Here is a 22,486-nt window from a genome sequence, read left to right as displayed (position 1 = left end):
TTGAGCGTGTCATTTTTGCATTACTCATCCTCTTTAGTATGTGTTAAAGCCCCACAAAAGGGTTACACATAGGTCCTGCCCAGGGTCCACAAGCACGAAACGGTAGGTGATTGGCAGATATATGTGACTGCCACTTCTGACTGGCTCACTAGCCATGTTCTGCTCCAGCGCTACCTTTCCAGGGATTAAACACAGAGGGTTGATCACATTCCTTTAGAGAAGTTTAATTAAAGGGACATGAAACCCAAAAATGTTCTTTCATGATTTAGGTAGAACATACAATTTTAAACAACTTTCTTATTTACTTCTATTATCTAATTTGTTTTATTATCTTGGTATAATTTGTTGAAGTAGCAGCAATGCACTACTGGTTGCTGACTGAACACATGGGTGAGTCAATGACAATCGGTATATATATATATATATATGCAGCCACCAATCAGCAGCTAGAACCTAGGTTCTTTGCTGCTCCTGAGCTTACATAGATAAACCTTTTCAGCAAAGGATAACAAGAGAAGGAAGCAAATTAAATAAAAGAAGTACATCGCAAAGTTGTTAAAAAAATGTATTCTATATCTGAATTATGAAAGAAAAATTTTGGTTTTCATGTCCCTTTAATAATTTTTCTACAAAATTCACCATTAAAGTTTATGTAGATTTTTTTATTGCTGAATCATTTGAAAAGCTTTTCTAAAGGATTGTGATGAAATCCAAAAGTAAGTTAAAAGGGATATGAACCCAAAAAATGTATTTTGTGATTCAGAGCATACAATTAAAAATATTTTTTTTTTTTTCCTATTGACTTCTATTATCAAATGTGTTTCATCTTCGTTCCATGATATTCTGTGTTAAAGAGATACCTAGTTGGGCACCTGGAGCACTAAATAGCAAAACATAGTGCTGCCATCTAATGCTCTTGCAAATGGATAACATTCTTGCAAAACTGCTGCCGTATTGTGCTCTAGAAATGGGCCGGCTCCTAAGCTTATGTCCTTACTTTTTAACAAAATATACCAAGATACCGAATTAAAATTGATAATAGCAGTAAATTAGAAGGTTGTTTAAAGGGATAGGAAACCCAAAGATTTTCTTTCATGATTCAGATAGAGCATGCAATTTTAAGCAAGTTTCAAATGTACTCCTATTTTAAAATTTTCTTTGTTCTCTTGGTATCTTTATTTGAAAAGCAGGAATGTAAGCTTAAGAGCCAGCCCATTTTTGGTTTAGCACCTGGGTAACGCTTGCTTGATTGGTAGCTAAATGAGAAAGTTCTGGATTTCATGTCCCTTTAAGTATTGACATTTTTAGTTTAGGTTGGGATACCACGGGTAAAAACAGCTTTTTCAAATGATGAAATAAAAAGGTAAATGAGTTATTTGTGAACAATTTAACCCCTTAGTGACCACAGCACTTTCCAATTTTCTTACCATTTTGGACCAGTGCTATTTTTGCATTTCTGCAATGTTTGCGTTTAGCTGTAATTTTCCATTTACTGTACCCACACATATTATATACCGTTTTTCTCACTATTAAATGGACTTTCTAAAGATAATATTATTTTCATCATCCTATAATATAAAAAGGCCAAGTGTGTTTGTCCGAAGCTGTCATGCACAGTAGAGACAGCGCGAGGACAAACACACCTAGCCTTAGAGTCTACCTGATCATCATCTGCTGTCCGCAACGTGACAACGGTGGGTGGGAGTGGGTGTGGCTGGGAGTGATGTGGGCGGAACTGGGTGTGGTCGCGAAAAAGAGATCAAAAGAGTGTGGGAGAGAGAAAGATCGAGAGAGCAAAAGAGAGGGGAGAGAGCAAAAGAGAGGGAAAAGAGCAAAATAGGGGGAGAGAGAGCAAAATAGGGGGGGAGAGAGCGCGAGAGCAAAATAGGGGAAGAGAGAGCGAGAGCAAAAGAGGGGGGGAGAGAGAGAAAAAGAGGGGAGAGAGAGAAAAAGAGGGGAGAGAGCAAAAGAGAGGGGGAGAGAGAGCGAGCAAAAGAGGGGGGGAGAAAGGAAAAAAAAGAGAGAGAGAGAGGGGGAGAACAAAAGAGAGGGGGAGAGAGAGCAAAAGAGGGGGGAAAAGAGAGGTGGAAGAGAGAGAGAGAACAAAAGAGAGGGGGGGGATCAAAAGAGGGGGGGGAGAAAGAAAAAAAAAAGAAAGAGAGGGGGGAGAGAGAGCAAAAGAGAGGGGGGAGAAAGAGAGCAAAAGAGAGGGGGGAGAGAGCGCAAAAGAGAGGGGGGAGAGAGAGAGCGCAAAAGAGAGGGGGGAGAGAGAGCGCAAAAGAGAGGGGGGGAGAGAGAGCGCACAAGAGAGGGGGAGAGAGGGCAAAAGAGAGGGGGGAGAGAGCAAAAGAGAGGGGTGGGAGAGAGAGCAAAGGGTGGGACCGCTGTACTGCAAAAAATGGCCCATGTGAACGGGCTTTAGGACTAGTATCTTATAATTTACTATAAATGTTTTTATAAAATATGATGAAAAAATGGAAAAAAACAACACACTTTTTCTAACTTTGACCCCCAAAATCTGTTACACATCTACAGCCACCAAAAAACACCCATGCTAAATAGTTTCAAAATTTTGTCCTGAGTTTAGAAATACCCAATGTTTACATGTTCTTTGCTTTTTTTGCACGTCATAGGGCAATAAGTACAAGTGCTATTTCCAAATCATTTTTTTCTCTCCAAAATTAGAGATAGTTACATTGTAACACTGATATCTGTTAGGAATCCCTGACTATCCCTTGACATGTATATATTTTTTTGTAGTAGACAACCCAAAGTATTGATCTAGGCCCATGTTGGTATACTTCATTCCACCATTTCACCGCCAAATGCAAACAAAAAAAAATTGTTCACTTTTTCACAAACTTTAGGTTTCTCACTGAAATTATTTACAAACAGCTTGTGCAATTATGCCACAAATGGTTGTAAATGCTTCTCGGAGATCCCATTTGTTAAGAAATAGCAGACATATATGGCTTTGGCATTGCTTTTTGGTAATTAGAAGGCCGCTAAATGCTGCTGCGCACCACATTTGTATTATGCCCAGCAGTGAAGGGGTTAATTAGGTAGCTTGTAGGGAGCTTACAGGGTTAATTTTAGTGTAGTAGACAACCCAAAGTATTGATCTAGGCCCATTTTGGTATATTTCATGCCACCATTGCACTGCTAAATTAGATCAAATAAAAAAGAAACAAATGTTCACTTTTTCACAAACTTTAGGTTTCTACCTGAAATTATTTATAAACAGCTTGTGCAATTATGGCACAAATGGTTGTAAATGCTTCTCTGGGATCCCCTTTGTTCAGAAATAGCAGACATATATGGTTTTGGCTATGCTTTTTGGTAATTAGAAAGCTGCTAAATGCCGCTGCGCACGACACGTGTAGTATGCCCAGCAGTGAAGGAGTTAATTAGGGCGCATGTAGGGTTAATTTTAGCTTTAGTGTAGAGATCAGCCTCCCACCTGACACATCCCACCCCCGATCCCTCCCTGACCACTCTCAAACAGCTCTCTTCCCTCCCCCACCCCACAATTGTCATCCCCATCTTAAGTACTGGCATAAAGTCTGCCAGTACTAAAATAAAAGCATTTAAAAAAAAAATATATATATATATATATATATATATATATTATTTTTTTTTTATATATATTTTGCAGTGTAGGATCCCCCGTAGCCCCCAACCTCCCTGAACCCCCCCAAACAGCTCTCTAACCCACCCCTCTCTACCTACTTGCCACCATCTCGGGTACTGGCAGCTGCCTGCCAGTACCCACTTTGTAACATGTTTTATTTTTAAAAGACCCCATTCCGTAGTGTAGCTGCCCCCCCCAATACCCTCCCCCTCCCAGATCCATTTAGCAACCCTGATTCCCCCCTCTCCAAACTACCCGGCACTCACATCTAGGGGCAGGAGTGGTCCCACCCACCTCCTGCCCCTCACACACAGGGTGGCCCTCTCAGCATTGGATGGTTAGTAAAGGGTATTGCACAATGCCTCAACATCGAGGCATCGCTGCAATACCCAGAAATCAGCTTGAAGCGATCATGATCGCTTCCAGTGCTTGAAACCCCAGAAGATGTGTCAGGCACGTCCTTAATCCGTAACTGTATTTTTTTCGTAGGACGTGCCTGACACGTCCTCGGTCCCCAAGGGGTTAATACACTCCAGCAGATAAGCCGGATAATTGGCAACAAATTAAAGGGGAGAAAAATACACTGTCCCTTTAATTGTAGTCTTTACTGTCCCTTAATCATATGACCCTGCAGAGTAATGGAAATAGTGGCAACGGTGTTAGTTTAAGCAAATATCAACCCCTTCATTTTTGGTTTGCTATTTGAAATGTGATACGCATTACGTGATATTATTCATAAATCTTACATATATATTTTTGATATCAAGCTATTTTATGCACTTAATCTACTAGGGACACACAAGAAGATTCCGTTTCAATAGAGTCAATATACTTATTCGTGTTAACATTACTCTTTGCTCTGACAAATAAGAAGAGTGTGTCTTATTTAAGTTAATTTGTGAATGAGTTTTGACATCATTCCCTCATGATCATTTTTTTTGAAAAACGCAATTAAAATTTAAATTTTCTTTCAATATACATGGAGAGGCATAAGAGGAGGAGATATAGAACAAATGCTGCTCCAATCTGAATGCCGCTGGATTTTTTGGCTTAATACCCTTACACCCAATGGGATTAACGAACAGGATGGATTTGCGGCATTCCTGTAAATGAACAATAGGTGACTTTTAATGTGCATATAGATCAATAATCCATGACTGAAGGAACAGTAACACTATTGTAATAACTCATATAGGGATAAACTACCATACTGGCACGAATGATAGTCCTAGAATTGTAGCAGATGACGTTTGGGAAATTACAGTACAAAATAAATTATGATTATAACCACTGTAATAAGAGATACACTTTAGCATATTTCATCTTATGATTGCATAACAATACTCTTTGCTTTTATAAATAAGAATAGTGTGTTCAATTTAAGTCAATTGGTGGATTAGTGTTGACATTATTCTTTTATTATCGTTTGTTGAAAAACGCAATTACATTTGGTTAATCCACTAATGGGCAGGATCTGCACTATAGTGATAATATTGGCTGAAATATTGCAAACAATGTCCCCCCTTTTTTGATTTGCTATTTGAAATGTGATACGCATTACGTGATATTATTCATAAATCTTACATATAGATTTTTGATATCAAGCTATTTTATGCACTTAATCTACTAGGGACACACAAGAAGATTCCGTTTCAATAGAGTCACTATACTTATTCGTGTTAACATTACTCTTTGCTCTGACAGATAAGAAGAGTGTGTCTTATTTAAGTCAATTTGTGAATGAGTTTTGACATCATTCTCTCATGATCGTTTTTTGAAAAACGCAATTAAAATTTAAATTTTCTATCAATATATATGGAGAGGCTTTATTTATTTATTTTTCTACATCAATAGAGTATTTACATTCGTGTGATATAGGAAGGATGTTGACATCATTCTCTTATGATCGTTTTTTGAAAAACGCAATCAAATTTTCTATCAACATACATGGAGAGGATTTATGCATCAATTGAGGATTTTCCTATGTGTGACATAGGAAGGATGAATCTCATTATATGTGTGTTGAAATGTGTGAATGAAAATCTGTCATTGGTAATGAATGCAGATTTTTGTATTGTAAGACACTTTCGAATCCAATTAGTGGATAGAATTAATCTTAATCTGACCAGGTGGGAGTGACAATTTTGAGTAAGCTAGGCTGACATCTTTCAATGCTCCTGACACCTATTACTTGATTTTGAAACAATGTAGCGAATATCTAATATCTTATATTACAAAATTGTTTCAACATGTTACTAGCCTGACATCTGCTTGATGTGATCATGTGATGAATCTTTAACCAATTATGTTAAGCCTCTTGTGATAGGCTGCATCTAGAGGTGTGTGCTTAGAACCAATTTCTATTGGTCAATGACGATACAAATACCGGGTTGGGGCCCTGACTCTGGTTAGCCTCTGAGAAAGCCGTGCTAGCGGCGAAATGTACATCAGGCATTGTCTGTGTGCATGAGACTTGCTAATTTGTGTTTACCTGGGACCTTTCTAAGCTCATATTGATATGGCAATTGCCTTCCTTAATCAGTCATTTATAAACCGTTTCCTCTCCTGCTCTAGATACCAGTATTGCTCAGATTAGGTAATGTTGTTGGGGTCAATCCCCTTTTTAGATTAGCTTTAGAGCAATCCGTGTATTCTCTGAGCCCTGAGGGTTACGGTGTATTTGAACTATTACCCAGGGAAGTAATTCTGTTTTTGAAGTCTCACACACACAGTCCTGATCTGTTTCTTAATCTAAGTTTTAAATGTATGTCTCACATATTTATGTTATACATTTGGTACTATTTACCACCCTTTTTATTCTATCATTAGTAAAAGTTACGTTTTAATAACCAGTTCTTGACACAATCCGGTTTTCAATGCATACTGTTACTATATAGTGTTTTGTGAGTGCTGGGTACTGTCAAACTTCTCTCTCTTTTTTGGACCCTGCAGAGTACAAGACGCGTAAGGGATTCATTCCTTTACCTTGCTGGACACTTTTTTAAAATTTTTAATATGTTACAATAAAGCCTAGCTTTTAACTTTATTGTTTTCCGGAGTGCTGCCTTTTCCCACTTTGTATTTTGCTATGCGCGGCTTCCACAGCCGTTTGGCTTGCACCACGCCACAGTGTTTCAGTTTCTGACCTCCTTCGCCACCCATAGCTCTGTGCCACTCTCAAGATGGAAGCATAAGGATCGTTAGCAGCTCTTTGGAGCTGTGCTGTTTGCTTGCTTATATCTCATTAGAGCTGGACATATCCCTGTAACTAGAGCGCTTTTGGAACACACACACACACACACATATATATATATATATATATATATATATATATATATATATACATACATACACACACACACAATTCAAAAATGAAAAGCACTCACCGGGTCTTAAATGCTGAAAAGTTTTACTTTATTAAGGTGGCATTTTGGGTTTTATCCCGTCCTCAAACCAACATCAAACATACATACATTACCTACCAAACTTAAATACAAGCCAAATCCCCACCCGCAGTGCTGTCTGTGGCGTACCGGAAATCACAGCAACCACGTGGTGCATCTTCATGTCATGCGTTGCTATGGTGACCGGACGCCACTCGGCAGCCCTGGTGAAATTAAAAACAAAATGATCAGATGGTTAAAAACAAAGGAGACAGTAGCAGGTAAGCATACATTGCGCTATGTAACAAAGGGATGTAGAAGATCTGCCGCAGTCCGCAGATACAAAAATCAAAATAACAGCATGCAAGCTAAATTGTGATACAATTGGCTAAGGCTAAGCAATCACCATGTAGTGTATAGCTAACGCCCCTAAGCAAAGAAATAGCTGTAAACTACTGCTGGATATCCCGAATCTACTCCAATGGTTGCCATGGACGGATAATAGTGCAAGCTTACGCTCAAATATATTAGTCCCAATGGCAACCTGCACTTTAAAGTTCCCAACGAAATGTACTTATACAACACTATCATTAAAATAAGGCATATACCAAAACAGAAAGAACAAGAGGGCATGTAAGAGAGTACAATCCAAAAAACATAATGTAATCAAACAAATTTTGAGATATTAACATTATAGGTGTACCTCCAAATATAGATGTACCCTCATGGAAATGAAAAATATTGCAAAAAAATTGATAAAATATCCAACAATTATCCAAAAACGTATCTTGTAAATATATAAGAACCAAAAATCAAAAAATTTTATTAAATTGAAACATGTTTCTATATGTTAGTAATTGACATAGAAAAATTGTTACTACAAAAAAATTAATTAAATAAATAAATTAAAAAAAAATATGTGTAATGAATCCAATGGATCAAGGCCTCTCATAAATAGCAATGCCAATCAAAGTGGACATTTAGTCCTTGTGGTGACATGGTGCCCAGTTCAAATATCCATCTGGCTTCTTGTTGCAGCAACATCTTAGCACGGTCCCCTCCTCTAAGTGGCACAGGTATGTGGTCGATAATTATATATTTGAGGTCGGACACTTTGTGATTTGCTTGAGCAAAGTGCCTGGCCACAGGCTAATCTGATGTACCCTTTTCTAGGGCCGTGAAGCAAATCACAAAGTACCCTCTTGTTCTTTCTGTTTTGGTATATGCCTTATTTTAATGATAGTGTTGTATAGGTACATTTCGTTGGGAACTTTAAAGTCCAAGTTGCCATTGGGACGAATATATTTGGGATATCCAGCAATAGTTTACAGCTGTTTCTTTGCTTAGGGGCGTTGGCTATACACTACATGGTGATTGACTTAGCCTTAGCCAATTGTATCACAATTTAGCTTGCATGCTGTTATTTTGAGTTTTGTATCTGCGGAAGATTTTCTACATCCCGTTGTTACATAGCACAATGTATGCTTACCTGCTATTGTCTCCTTTGTTTTTAACCATCTGATCATTTTGTTTTTAATTTCACCAGGGTTGCCGAGTGGAGTCAAGTCACCATAGCAACGCATGACGTGTAGATGCACCACGTGGTTGCTGTGATTTGCGGTACGCCAAGGACAGCACTGCGGGTGGCGATTTGGTTCGTATTTAAGTTTGGTAGGTAATGTATGTATGTTTGATGTTGTTTTGAGGACAGGATAAAACCCGAAACGTCACCTTAACCCCTTAATGACCACAGCGCTTTTCAATTTTCTGTCCGTTTGGGACCAAGGCTATTTTTACATTTTTGCAGTGTTTGTGTTTAGCTGTAATTTTCCTCTTACTCATTTACTGTACCCACACATATTATATACCGTTTTTCTCGCCATTAAATGGACTTTCAAAAGATACCATTATTTTCATCATATCTTATAATTTACTATTAAATTTTTTATAAAATATGAGGAAAAAATGGAAAAAAAACACACTTTTTCTAACATTGACCCCCAAAATCTGTTACACATCTACAACCACCAAATAAAAACCATGCTAAATAGTTTCTAAATTTTGTCCTGAGTTTAGAAATACCCAATGTTTACATGTTCTTTGTTTTTTTTGCAAGTTATAGGGGCATAAATACAAGTAGCACTTTGCTATTTCCAAACCACTTTTTTTCAAAATTAGCGCTAGTTACATTGGGACGCTGATATCTTTCAGGAATCAGATATTTTAAATATATGAAAGGCGCTTTATGGAGCTGAGGGAAAAAAAGGTTTGTTTTTTATATCAAAAATTTGATAAATGAAGTATTAGCTACCATGTATCAATATATAAGACCCCTATGGGTATAAGAGGCAATGTGTATAATAAATCACACTATTTTTGTTGAAATAATAAATAGAATTTAATCAATACAGATATTCAATAAAAAGTATGTTGTGGCCACAACTGTTATAAAATCGTATATTGATAACATAACTATGTTTACACTGTACTGTTCTAATGGACCTGATATATTCAGCGTTAAATCTAATAGTGACTGTTTTAAAAAAAACAATGTAGTTCAATTCAAATATTGCAAAATAATGCCAACAATATTGTGAGAATACAGGTAGATTAACACTAATAGTGAAGAAATGCAGATAGAATAACACTAGCTACGTATCTATAAGCTGCACGAATAACTGACATTTTACTCACATGAAAACACGGATAAAAATATCTGCACTGATTTAACTACTCACACAATTTTGGAATGTGTTAAAACAATCTTTGGAGATCAACTGCACTTTAACATTGCCGTCACATTAAAGTATTGGCAAACAGCCATATTGGATGCCATTTAAATTTGTATCAGTGTTCAAAGACACTCACGATGTATTGATACATATTGAATAGTGCATTTCTTCACTATTAGTGTTATTCTATCTGCATTTCTTCACTATTAGCGTTATTCTATCTGCATTTCTTCACTATTAGTGTTAATCTACCTGTATTCTCACAATATTGTTGGCATTATTTTGCAATATTTGAATTGAACTACATTGTTTTGTTTTTTTAAAACAGTCACTATTAGATTTAACTCTGAATATATCAGGTCCATTAGAACAGTACAGTGTAAACATAGTTATGTTATCAATATACGATTTTATAACAGTTGTGGCCACAACATACTTTTTATTGAATATTTGTATATTTGTATTGATTAAATTCTATTTATTATTTCAACAAAATAGTGTGATTTATTATACACATTGCCTCTTATACCCATAGGGGTCTTATATATCGATACATGGTAGCTAATACTTAATTTATCAATTTTTTTATATAAAAAACAAACCTTTTTTTCCCTCAGCTCCATAAAGCGCCTTTCATATATTTAAAATATCTGATTCCTGTCAATTGACTAAGTTAAAAGATCTTAGTCTATTCTGAAAAGCTAAGAGGGTGAGACAGTGTCCAGACTACTTTTGTTAATTTCACTGATATCTTTTAGGAATCCCTGAATATCCAGTGACATGTATATATTTTTTTTTTAGAAGACATCCCAAAGTATAGATCTAGGCCCATTTTGCTATATTTTATGTCACCATTTCACGCCAAATGCGATCAAATAAAAACATAATTTATGCTTACCTGATAAATTCCTTTCTCCTGTAGTGTGATCAGTCCACGGGTCATCATTACTTCTGGGATATTAACTCCTCCCCAACAGGAAGTGCAAGAGGATCACCCAGCAGAGCTGCTATATAGCTCCTCCCCTCTACGTCACACCCAGTCATTCGACCAAGAACCAACGAGAAAGGAGAAGCTAAAGGGTGCAGTGGTGACTGGAGTAGAATTTAAAATTTCAGACCTGCCATAAAAAACAGGGCGGGCCGTGGACTGATCACACTACAGGAGAAAGGAATTTATCAGGTAAGCATAAATTATGTTTTCTCCTGTTAAGTGTGATCAGTCCACGGGTCATCATTACTTCTGGGATACCAATACCAAAGCAAAAGTACACGGATGACGGGAGGGATAGGCAGGATCTTTATACAGAAGGAACCACTGCCTGAAGAACCTTTCTCCCAAAAATAGCCTCCGAAGAAGCAAAAGTGTCAAATTTGTAAAATTTGGAAAAAGTATGAAGCGAAGACCAAGTTGCAGCCTTTCAAATCTGTTCAACAGAGGCCTCATTCTTAAAGACCCAAGTGGAAGCCACAGCTCTAGTGGAATGAGCTGTAATTCTTTCAGGAGGCTGCTGTCCAGCAGTCTCATAGGCTAAACGTATTATGCTACGAAGCCAAAAAGAGAGAGAGGTAGCCGAAGCTTTTTGACCTCTCCTCTGACCAGAGTAAATGACAAACAGGGAAGATGTTTGTCGAAAATCTTTAGTTGCCTGTAAATAAAATTTTAGGGCACGAACTACATCTAGATTGTGCAGAAGTCGTTCCTTCTTTGAGGAAGGATTAGGACACAAGGATGGAACAACAATCTCCTGATTGATATTCCTGTTAGTGACTACCTTAGGTAAGAACCCAGGTTTAGTACGCAGAACTACCTTATCCGAGTGAAAAATCAGATAAGGAGAATCACAATGTAAGGCTGATAACTCAGAGACTCTCGAGCCGAGGAAATAGCCATTAGGAATAGAACTTTCCAAGATAACAATTTTATATCAACTGAATGAAGGGGTTCAAACGGAACGCCCTGTAAAACGTTAAGAACAAGGTTTAAACTCCATGGCGGAGCAACAGTTTTAAACACAGGCTTAATCCTGGCCAAAGCCTGACAAAAAGCCTGAACGTCTGGAACTTCTGACAGACGTTTGTGTAACAAAATGGACAGAGCTGAGATCTGTCCCTTTAAAGAACTAGCGGATAAACCCTTTTCTAAACCCTCTTGTAGAAAAGACAATATCCTAGGAATCCTAACCTTACTCCAAGAGTAACCTTTGGATTCGCACCAATACAGGTATTTACGCCATATTTTATGATAAATCTTTCTGGTAACAGGTTTCCTAGCCTGTATCAGGGTATCAATTACTGACTCAGAGAATCCACGCTTTGATAAAATCAAGCGTTCAATCTCCAGGCAGTCAGCTTCAGAGAAATTAGATTTTGATGTTTGAAAGGACCCTGAATCAGAAGGTCCTGTCTCAGAGGCAGAGACCAAGGTGGACAGGATGACATGTCCACTAGATCTGCATACCAAGTCCTGCGTGGCCATGCAGGCGCTATTAGAATCACTGATGCTCTCTCCTGTTTGATTCTGGCAATCAATTGAGGAAGCATCGGGAAGGGTGGAAACACATAAGCCATCCCGAAGGTCCAAGGTGCTGTCAAAGCATCTATCAGAACCGCTCCCAGATCCCTGGATCTGGACCCGTAACGAGGAAGCTTGGCGTTCTGTCGAGACGCCATGAGATCTATCTCTGGTTTGCCCCAACGTCGAAGTATTTGGGCAAAGACCTCCGGATGAAGTTCCCACTCCCCCGGATGAAAAGTCTGACGACTTAGGAAATCCGCCTCCCAGTTCTCCACTCCCGGGATGTGGATTGCTGACAGGTGGCAAGAGTGAGACTCTGCCCAGCGAATTATCTTTGATACTTCCATCATAGCTAGGGAGCTTCTTGTCCCTCCCTGATGGTTGATGTAGGCTACAGTCGTGATGTTGTCCGACTGAAACCTGATGAACCCCCGAGTTGTTAACTGGGGCCAAGCCAGAAGGGCATTGAGAACTGCTCTCAATTCCAGAATGTTTATTGGCAGGAGACTCTCCTCCTGAGTCCATGATCCCTGAGCCTTCAGGGAATTCCAGACAGCGCCCCAACCTAACAGGCTGGCGTCTGTTGTTACAATTGTCCAATTTGGCCTGCTGAATGGCATCCCCTTGGACAGATGTGGCCGAGAAAGCCACCACAGAAGAGAATTCCTGGTCTCTTGATCCAGATTCAGAGTGGGGGACAAGTCTGAGTAATCCCCATTCCACTGACTTAGCATGCACAATTGCAGCGGTCTGAGGTGTAGGCGTGCAAAGGGGACTATGTCCATTGCCGCTACCATTAAGCCGATTACCTCCATACATTGAGCCACTGACGGGTGTTGAATGGAATGAAGGGCACGGCAGGCGTTTTGAAGTTTTGTTAACCTGTCTTCTGTCAGGTAAATCTTCATTTCTACAGAATCTATAAGAGTCCCCAAGAAGGGAACTGTTGTGAGTGGAACGAGAGAACTCTTCTTTTCGTTTACCTTCCACCCATGCGATCTTAGAAATGCCAGTACAAATTCTGTATGAGACTTGGCAGTTTGAAAGCTTGAAGCTTGAATCAGAATGTCGTCTAGGTATGGAGCTACCGAGATTCCTCGCGGTCTTAGTACCGCCAGAAGAGCCCCCAGAACCTTTGTGAAGATTCTTGGAGCCGTAGCCAACCCGAATGGAAGAGCTACAAACTGGTAATGCCTGTCTAGGAAGGCAAACCTTAGATACCGGAAATGATCTCTGTGAATCGGTATGTGAAGGTAAGCATCCTTTAAATCCACTGTGGTCATGTACTGACCCTTTTGGATCATGGGTAGGATTGTCCGAATAGTTTCCATTTTGAACGATGGAACTTTTAGGAATTTGTTTAGGATCTTTAAATCCAAGATTGGTCTGAAGGTTCCTTCTTTCTTGGGAACCACAAACAGATTTGAGTAAAACCCCTGTCCGTGTTCCGACCGCGGAACCGGATGGATCACACCCATTAATAAAAGATCTTGTACACAGCGTAGAAATGCCTCTTTCTTTATTTGGTTTGTTGACAACCTTGACAGATGGAATCTCCCTTTTGGGGGAGAGGATTTGAAGTCCAGAAGATATCCCTGAGATATGATCTCTAACGCCCAGGGATCCTGGACATCTCTTGCCCAAGCCTGGGCGAAGAGAGAAAGTCTGCCCCCCACTAGATCCGGTCCCGGATCGGGGGCCCTCAATTCATGCTGTCTTAGGGGCAGCAGCAGGTTTTCTGGCCTGCTTGCCCTTGTTCCAGGACTGGTTAGGTCTCCAGCCTTGTCTGTAGCGAGCAACAGCTCCTTCCTGTTTTGGTGCAGAGGAAGTTGATGCTGCTCCTGTCTTGAAATTACGAAAGGAACGAAAATTAGACTGTCTAGCCTTCGGCTTGGCTCTGTCTTGAGGCAGGGCGTGGCCTTTACCTCCTGTAATGTCAGCGATAATTTCCTTCAAACCGGGCCCGAATAAGGTCTGCCCTTTGAAAGGTATGTTGAGTAACTTAGATTTTGAAGTAACATCAGCTGACCAGGATTTTAGCCACAGTGCTCTGCGTGCCTGAATGGCGAATCCGGAATTCTTAGCCGTAAGTTTAGTTAAATGTACAACGGCGTCTGAAACAAATGAATTAGCTAGCTTAATTGTTTTAAGCTTGTTTGAAATTTCCTCTATAGTTATTGAGTCAAGAGTCTCTTCCAGGGACTCGGACCAAAAGGCTGATGCGGCCGTGACAGACGCAATACATGCAAGAGGTTGTAATATAAAACCTTGTTGAACAAACATTTTCTTAAGGTAACCTTCTAATTTTTTATCCATTGGATCAGAAAAAGCACAGCTATCCTCCACCGGGATAGTGGTACGCTTAGCCAGAGTCGAAACCGCTCCCTCCACCTTAGGGATCGTCTGCCATAAGTCCTGTGTGGTGGCGTCTATTGGAAACATTTTTCTAAATACAGGAGGGGGGGAAAAGGGCACACCGGGCCTATCCCACTCCTTAGTAATTATCTCTGTAAGCCTCTTAGGTATAGGAAATACGTCAGTACTCGCCGGTACCGCATAGTATCTATCCAGCCTACATAATTTCTCTGGAATTGCAACGGTGTTACAATCATTCAGAGCCGCTAATACCTCCCCTAACAGTACGCGGAGGTTATCAAGCTTAAACTTAAAATTAGAAATGTCTGAATCCACTCTAATGGGATCAGAACCGTCACCTGCAGATTGAAGCTCTCCGTCCTCATGTTCCGCATACTGTGACCCAGTATCTGACATGGCCCTAGTATTATCAGCGCACTCTGTTCTCACCCCAGAGTGGTCCCGCTTCCCTCTAAGTTCTGGCAATTTTGACAAAACCTCAGTCATAACATTAGCCATGTCCTGCAATGTGATTTGTAATGGCCGCCCTGAAGTACTCGGCGCTACAATATCACGCACCCCCCGAGCGGGAGATGCAGGTACTGACACGTGAGGGGAGTTAGACGGCATAACTTTCCTCTCGTTGTCTGGTGAAAGCTGTTCAATTTGTACAGATTGACTTTTATTTAAAGTAGCATCAATACAATTAGTACATAAATTTCTATTGGGCTCCACTTTGGCTTTAGCACATATAGCACAGAGATATTCCTCTGAGTCAGACATGTTTTAACACACTAGCAAATAACCAGCAAACTTGGAAATACTTTTCAATTCACTTTTATAAATAGTATGCAAAAACGCACTGTGCCTTTAAGAAGCACAGAAGGATATGACAGTTGAGTACAATAAAACAGATAATTTTATGAAAAACAAACTTTTTTCTCAGTAAAAATACAATCTTAGCAAAGGATTGCTCCCATTAGTAATGGATAACTAGCCCTTTAATAGCAGAAAAAAAGTACAGAATGTAACGTTTTTTATCACAGTCAAGCACAATCTCACAGGTCTGCTGTGAGTGATTACCTCCCTCAAAATAACTTTTGAAGACCCCTGAGCTCTGTAGAGACGAACCGGATCATGCAGGGAAGAAAAAACAGACTTGTGACTGAATTTCTGATGCGTAGTAAAAGCGCCAAATTCAGCCCCTCCCCCTCACACACAACAGTAAGTAAACTGTCATAAATCCAACAAAATGCCCGCCAAGTGGATAAAACTAATGCCCAAATAAGTTTTCACCCAGTACCTCAGAAATATAAACGATTTTACATCAATAAATGTATTTGTCATAAAAAGCCTGCTGCAAGCCGTTTTAACTGCAAAATAGGCTAAAGTTTTATGTAAACAGTATTATTTCAGTGAAATGCCATTCCCCAGAATACTGAAGTGAAAATATACATACATTACAGCCTGATACCAGTTACTACTACTGCATTTAAGGCTGAACTTACTTTATATAGGTATTTGCAGTATTTTCTAGTCAATTCCATTCTCAGAAAATAATATGCTGCTACATACCTCTTTGAAGGTGAACCTGCCCGCTGTCCCCTGATCTGAAGTTTACCTCACCCCTCAGATGGCCGAGAACAGCAACATGATCTTAACTACTCCGGTTAAAATCATATAGAAACTCAGGTAGATTCTTCTTCAAATTCTCCCTGAGAATGAACAACACACTCCGGTGCTGTTTTAAAATAACAAACTTTTGATTGAAGTTATAAAAACTAAGTATAATCACCACAGTCCTCTCACACATCCTATCTATTAGTTGGGTGCAAGAGAATGACTAGGTGTGACGTAGAGGGGAGGAGCTATATAGCAGCTCTGCTGGGTGATCCTCTTGCACTTCCTGTTGGGGAGGAGTTAATATCCCAGAAGTAATGATGACCCGTGGACTGATCACACTTAACAGGAGAAATAAATTGTTCACTTTTTCACAAATGTTTTCACAAACTTTAGGTTTCTCACTGAAATTATTTACAAACAACTTATGCAATTATAGCATACATGGTTGTAAATGCTTCTCTGGGATCCCCTTTGTTCAGAAATAGCAGACATATATGGCTTTGGCTTTGCTTTTTGGTAATTAGAAGGCTGCTAAATGCCACTGCGCACCACACGTGTATTATGCCCAGCAGTGAAGGGGTTAATTAGGGAGCATAAATAATAAATTTTAAATTATCCCAAAATAAAAAGTGCAAAAAGCATATAATACTAGCTGACTTTTAAAGGGGTATGTTAGAAACGACTTGAACAAATAATCCAACACTGTTGTGACAATAAGGCAATTCACTGATTACAATTTGATAAATAACATTTAATGAAAAACAAACAAAAAATTAAAAAACATTTAATACATTTCTCTGATTTAATAGAACAGTTAATAAGCTTCACTTCAACATAAAAACCATATGGTAATACTAATCCACACTAAAAAATAGCACTCAATCTAAGTTAACCTAGATAGCAGGCTTTCTATGTGTACCTAATATTCACAGTATAATAATAGAATGGTAAAAAAGTTAAAACCAATAAGCAGAGTAAGATGTAGGGCTAATCGTTTCTGCTCGCTAGTTTGGAACCGGATGTTGTAAACCTGAAACACTGTCTGTAATGTTATTGGTGACTAAATTTTGACAGGCACAGTCTCTCAAGTCACAGTTGATAGGACTCCAAATAGATCGTTTTCTGTTTATGAAGAAGGTGAAATAACAGTAGTTCTTAAAGTGCAATATAACCAAAAGAATTCAAATCTTCACCCTAACTTTTAAGGGTCCTTGTAAAAGTCAGTAGTGAGCACTTACCCGGTGCTCCGGTGCTATGGGCGGGGCTTTATCTTCCGCTCACCTGTAACGCACCTTGTGTATCTTTTCGTCGGTGACAATCTTACAATTATTCAGTAGGTAGATTGTAAGCTTCAAAGTGTGCACACTTTCGATCCTCCTTAGATTGATGCTCCTACCGTCTTCGCTCAGTAGTCAAATCCACTTGGTTCTGGCATTACGGTCCTGGGAGCTTCTTGATTACAAGTCTTTTTCAAAACAAGCCGGATACTGGTATGGTCTACGTGTTTCAGCTCACCAGGGAGCCTTTGTCAAGATACCTTCCTCCAGCTGTGATCCCTTTTTAAAGGATTCCTCCATTAACCCTATATGTGCCTTCAAAATAATCAGTTGTTCCTTCTTTCATTATTTAATGTGCCCTGTATTTTTGTGCATTACAAGTCACCAATTTCAGTGCAGGTTATACCGGTTAGCAAGTTACTAAAATGTCCTCATGTAAACAATGTCAGTGTAAAAATTATGACTTTATTCTAGTTTCTACATTTGTTAATCTATTTTAAAAATATAACAGTTAATTGCCTCACAATCGCCAACTAATGGTTCACAACCCTACAAACATATCTATCCCTAATATTAAGATTTCAGTCTTTTTTAAAAAATTATTATCTGTTTATTTAAATAAAAAATAATTCCACAAAAAATTATTTTCCTGCTTGGGTTCGAACTCGCAGACCTTATAACTGCAGTCTGACCATCTAACCATTATGCTATATTGGGAGTTATCTCGATAGGATTTCAATTTTAAAATTTGGCCTTTAACTAGCTTATATGTAATCCGATAAGTAATCATAGATTATCTATTTGTCATATATCTTAATGGTTGATTGGCTTAAATTAGATTTGTAAAAACAAATCTTTCCTAACTAGGGCTCGAACTCATAGCCCTTACGGTCAGAGTCTAACTTCTTATCCATTGTGCTATGATGGAAGTTCAAAGGGATCGAATTCTCTCCTTCTATATAACCTTGAGTTGTTAAATATTTAGATACAACAGATGGTCTATAAAGAAAATAAAATAAATATATTTTCTCCAACATAGGTGTGTCCGGTCCACGGCGTCATCCTTACTTGTGGGATATTCTCTTCCCCAACAGGAAATGGCAAAGAGCCCAGCAAAGCTGGTCACATGATCCCTCCTAGGCTCCGCCTACCCCAGTCATTCTCTTTGCCGTTGTACAGGCAACATCTCCACGGAGATGGCTTAGAGTTTTTTAGTGTTTAACTGTAGTTTTTATTATTCAATCAAGAGTTTGTTATTTTAAAATAGTGCTGGTATGTACTATTTACTCAGAAACAGAAAAGAGATGAAGATTTCTGTTTGTATGAGGAAAATGATTTTAGCACCGTAACTAAAATCCATGGCTGTTCCACACAGGACTGTTGAGAGCAATTAACTTCAGTTGGGGGAACAGTGTGCAGTCTCTTACTGCTTGAGGTATGACACATTCTAACAAGACGATGTAATGCTGGAAGCTGTCATTTTCCCTATGGGATCCGGTAAGCCATGTTTATTAAGATAGTAAATAAGGGCTTCACAAGGGCTTATTAAGACTGTAGACTTTTTCTGGGCTAAATCGATTCATTATTAACACTTATTTAGCCTTGAGGAATCATTTATTCTGGGTATTTTGATATGATTATATCGGCAGGCACTGTTTTAGACACCTTATTCTTTAGGGACTTTCCCTAATCATAGTCAGAGCCTCATTTTCGCGCCGGTATGGCGCACTTGTTTTTGAGGACAGCATGGCATGCAGCTGCATGTGTGTGGAGCTCTGATACATAGAAAAGTCTTTCTGAAGGCATCATTTGGTATCGTATTCCCCTTTGGGCTTGGTTGGGTCTCAGCAAAGCAGATTCCAGGGACTGTAAAGGGGTTAAATATAAAAACGGCTCCGGTTCCGTTATTTTAAGGGTTAAAGCTTCCAAATTTGGTGTGCAATACTTTTAAGGCTTTAAGACAATGTGGTGAAATTTTGGTGAATTTTGAACAATTCCTTCATACTTTTTCGCAATTGCAATAATAAAGTGTGTTTAGTTTAAAATTTAAAGTGACAGTAACGGTTTTATTTTAAAACGTTTTTTGTGCTTTGTTATCAAGTTTATGCCTGTTTAACATGTCTGAACTACCAGATAGATTGTGTTCTGACTGTGGGGAAACCAAGGTTCCTTCTCATTTAACTATATGTATTTTATGTCATAAAAAAATTTAGTAAAAATGATGCCCAAGATGATTCCTCAAGTGAGGGGAGTAAGCATGGTACTGCATCATCCCCTCCTTCGTCTACACCAGTCTTGCCCATACAGGAGGCCCCTAGTACATCTAGTGCGCCAATACTCCTTACTATGCAACATTTAACGGCTGTAATGGATAATTCTATCAAAAACATTTTAGCCAATATGCCCACTTATCAGCGAAAGCGCGACTGCTCTGTTTTAGAAAATTCTGTAGAGCATGAGAACGCTGATGATATGGTTTCTGAAGGGCCCCTACACCAATCTGAGGGGGCCAGGGAGGTTTTGTCTGAGGGAGAAATTTCAGATTCAGGAAACATTTCTCAACAAGCTGAACCTGATGTGATTACTTTTAAATTTAAGTTGGAACATCTCCGCGCTCTGCTTAAGGAGGTGTTATCCAATTTGGATGATTGTGATTATCTGGTCATTCCAGAACCACTATGTAAAATGGAAAAGTTCTTAGTGGCCCCGGGGCCCCCCGAAGCTTTTCCTATATCCAAGCGGGTGGCGTACATTGTTAGAAAGAATGGGACAGGCCCGGTATACCTTTAGTACCTCCCCCCATATTTATAAAATTGTTTTCCTATAGTCGACCCCAGAAAGGACTGATGGCAGACAGTCCCCAAGGTCGAGGGGGCGGTTTCTACTCTACACAAGCGCGCCACTATACCCATAGAAGATAGTTGTGCTTTCCAAGATCCTATGGATAAAAAATTAGAAGGTCTGCTAAAGATGTTTGTTCAGCAAGGTTCCCTTCTACAACCAATTGCATGCATTGTCCCTGTCACTGCAGCCGCGTGTTTCTAGTTTGATGAGCTAGGAAAGGCGATTATTAGTAATTCTTCTTCTTATGAGGAGATTATGGACAGAATTCGTGCTCTTAAATTGGCTAATTCTTTCACCCTAGACGCCACCTTGCAATTGACTAGGTTAGCGGCGAAAAAATTCTGGGTTTGCTATTGTGGCGCAGAGCGCTTGGTTAAAATCTTGGGCAGCGGATGCGTCTTCCAAGAACAAATTGCTTGACATTCCTTTCAAGGGGAAAACACTCTTTGGCCCTGACTTGAAAGAGATTATCTCTGATATCACTGGGGGCAAGGGCCACGCCCTTCCTCAGGATAGGTCTTTTCAAGACCAAAAATAAACCTAAGTTTCGTCCCTTTCGCAGAAACGGATCAGCCCCAAGGGCTACGTCCTCTAAGCAGGAAGGTAATACTTCTCAAGCCAATCCAGCCTGGAGACCTATGCAAGGCTGGAGCAAAGGAAAGCAGGCCAGGAAACCTGCCACTGCTACCAAGACAGCATGAAATGCGGGCCCCCGATCCGGGACCGGATCTGGTGGGGGGCAGACTCTCTCTCTTCGCTCAGGCTTGGGAAAGAGATGTTCTGGATCCTTGGGCGCTAGAAATAGTCTCCCAAGGTTATTCTCTGGAGTTCAAGGGGCTTCCTCCAAGGGGGAGGTTCCACAGGTCTCAGTTGTCTTCAGACCACATAAGAAGACAGGCATTCTTACATTGGGTAGAAGACCTGCTAAAAATGGGAGTGATTCATCCTGTTCCATTAGGAGAACAAGGGATGGGGTTCTACTCCAATCTGTTCATAGTTCCCAAAAAAGAGGGAACGTTCAGACCAATCTTAGATCTCAAGATCTTGAACAAGTTTCTCAAGGTTCCATCGTTCAAGATGGAAACCATTCGAAAACTTCTTCCTTCCATCCAGGAAGGTCAATTCATGACCAAGGTGGATTTCAAGGATGCGTATCTACATATTCCTATCCACAAGGAACATCATCGGTTCCTAAGGTTTGCATTCCTGGACAAGCATTTCCAGTTCGTGGCATTTTCTTTCGGATTAGCCACTGCTCCTAGGATTTTCTCATAGGTACTAGGGTCCCTTCTGGCGGTGCTAAGACCAAGGGGCATTGCTGTAGTACCTTACTTGGACGACATTCTGATTCGAGCGTCGTCCCTTCCTCAAGTAAAGGCTCACACGGACATTGTCCTGGCCTTTCTCAGATCTCACGGATGGAAAGTGAACGTGGAAAAGAGTTCTCTATCTCCGTCAACGAGGGTTCCCTTCTTGGGAACTATAATAGACTCCTTAGAAATGAGGATTTTTCTGACAGAAGCCAGTAAAACAAAACTTCTAGACTCTTGTCGGATACTTCATTCCGTTCCTCTTCCTTCCATAGCGCAGTGCATGGAAGTGATAGGTTTGATGGTAGCGGCAATGGACATAGTTCCTTTTGTGCGCATTCATCTAAGACCATTACAACTGTTCATGCTCAGTCAGTGGAATGGGGACTATTCAGACTTGTCTCCGAAGATACAAGTAAATCAGAGGACCAGAGACTCATTCCGTTGGTGGCTGTCCCTGGACAACCTGTCACAAGGGATGACCTTCCGCAGACCAGAGTGGGTCATTGTCACGACCGACGCCAGTCTGATGGGCTGGGGCGCGGTCTGGGGATCCCTGAAAGCTCAGGGTCTTTGGTCTCGGGTAGAATCTCTTCTACCGATAAATATTCTGGAACTGAGAGCGATATTCAATGCTCTCAAAGCTTGGCCTCAGCTAGCGAGGGCCAAGTTCATACATCAACCATCAGGGGGGAACAAGGAGTTCCCTAGCGATGGAAGAAGTGACCAAAATCATTCTATGGGCGGAGTCTCACTCCTGCCACCTGTCTGCTATCCACATCCCAGGAGTGGAAAATTGGGAAGCGGATTTTCTGA

The 22,486-nt window shown here is 39.9% G+C and overlaps 1 protein-coding gene and 1 long non-coding RNA gene across 2 annotated transcripts in view; one reads left to right on the top strand and one right to left on the bottom strand.

The window, feature by feature from the left end:
- Positions 1-22,486, bottom strand: part of LOC128663603 (oocyte zinc finger protein XlCOF6-like) — an 86,586-nt gene that overhangs the window by 6,032 nt on the left and 58,068 nt on the right. The window lies entirely within an intron of this gene.
- Positions 1-22,486, top strand: part of LOC128663604 (uncharacterized) — a 156,857-nt gene that overhangs the window by 113,454 nt on the left and 20,917 nt on the right. The window contains exon 2 of the long non-coding RNA XR_008402889.1: positions 8,561-8,685. This is a non-coding gene — a long non-coding RNA (uncharacterized LOC128663604). The remainder of the gene's footprint in view (positions 1-8,560; positions 8,686-22,486) is intronic.

The sequence above is a fragment of the Bombina bombina genome, chromosome 6 (genome assembly GCF_027579735.1).
Source record: "Bombina bombina isolate aBomBom1 chromosome 6, aBomBom1.pri, whole genome shotgun sequence".
NCBI classification, from domain to species: domain Eukaryota; kingdom Metazoa; phylum Chordata; class Amphibia; order Anura; family Bombinatoridae; genus Bombina; species Bombina bombina.
The sequence above is the reverse complement of the archived record's forward strand: the minus strand, read 5'-3'. Positions and strand labels throughout refer to the sequence as shown.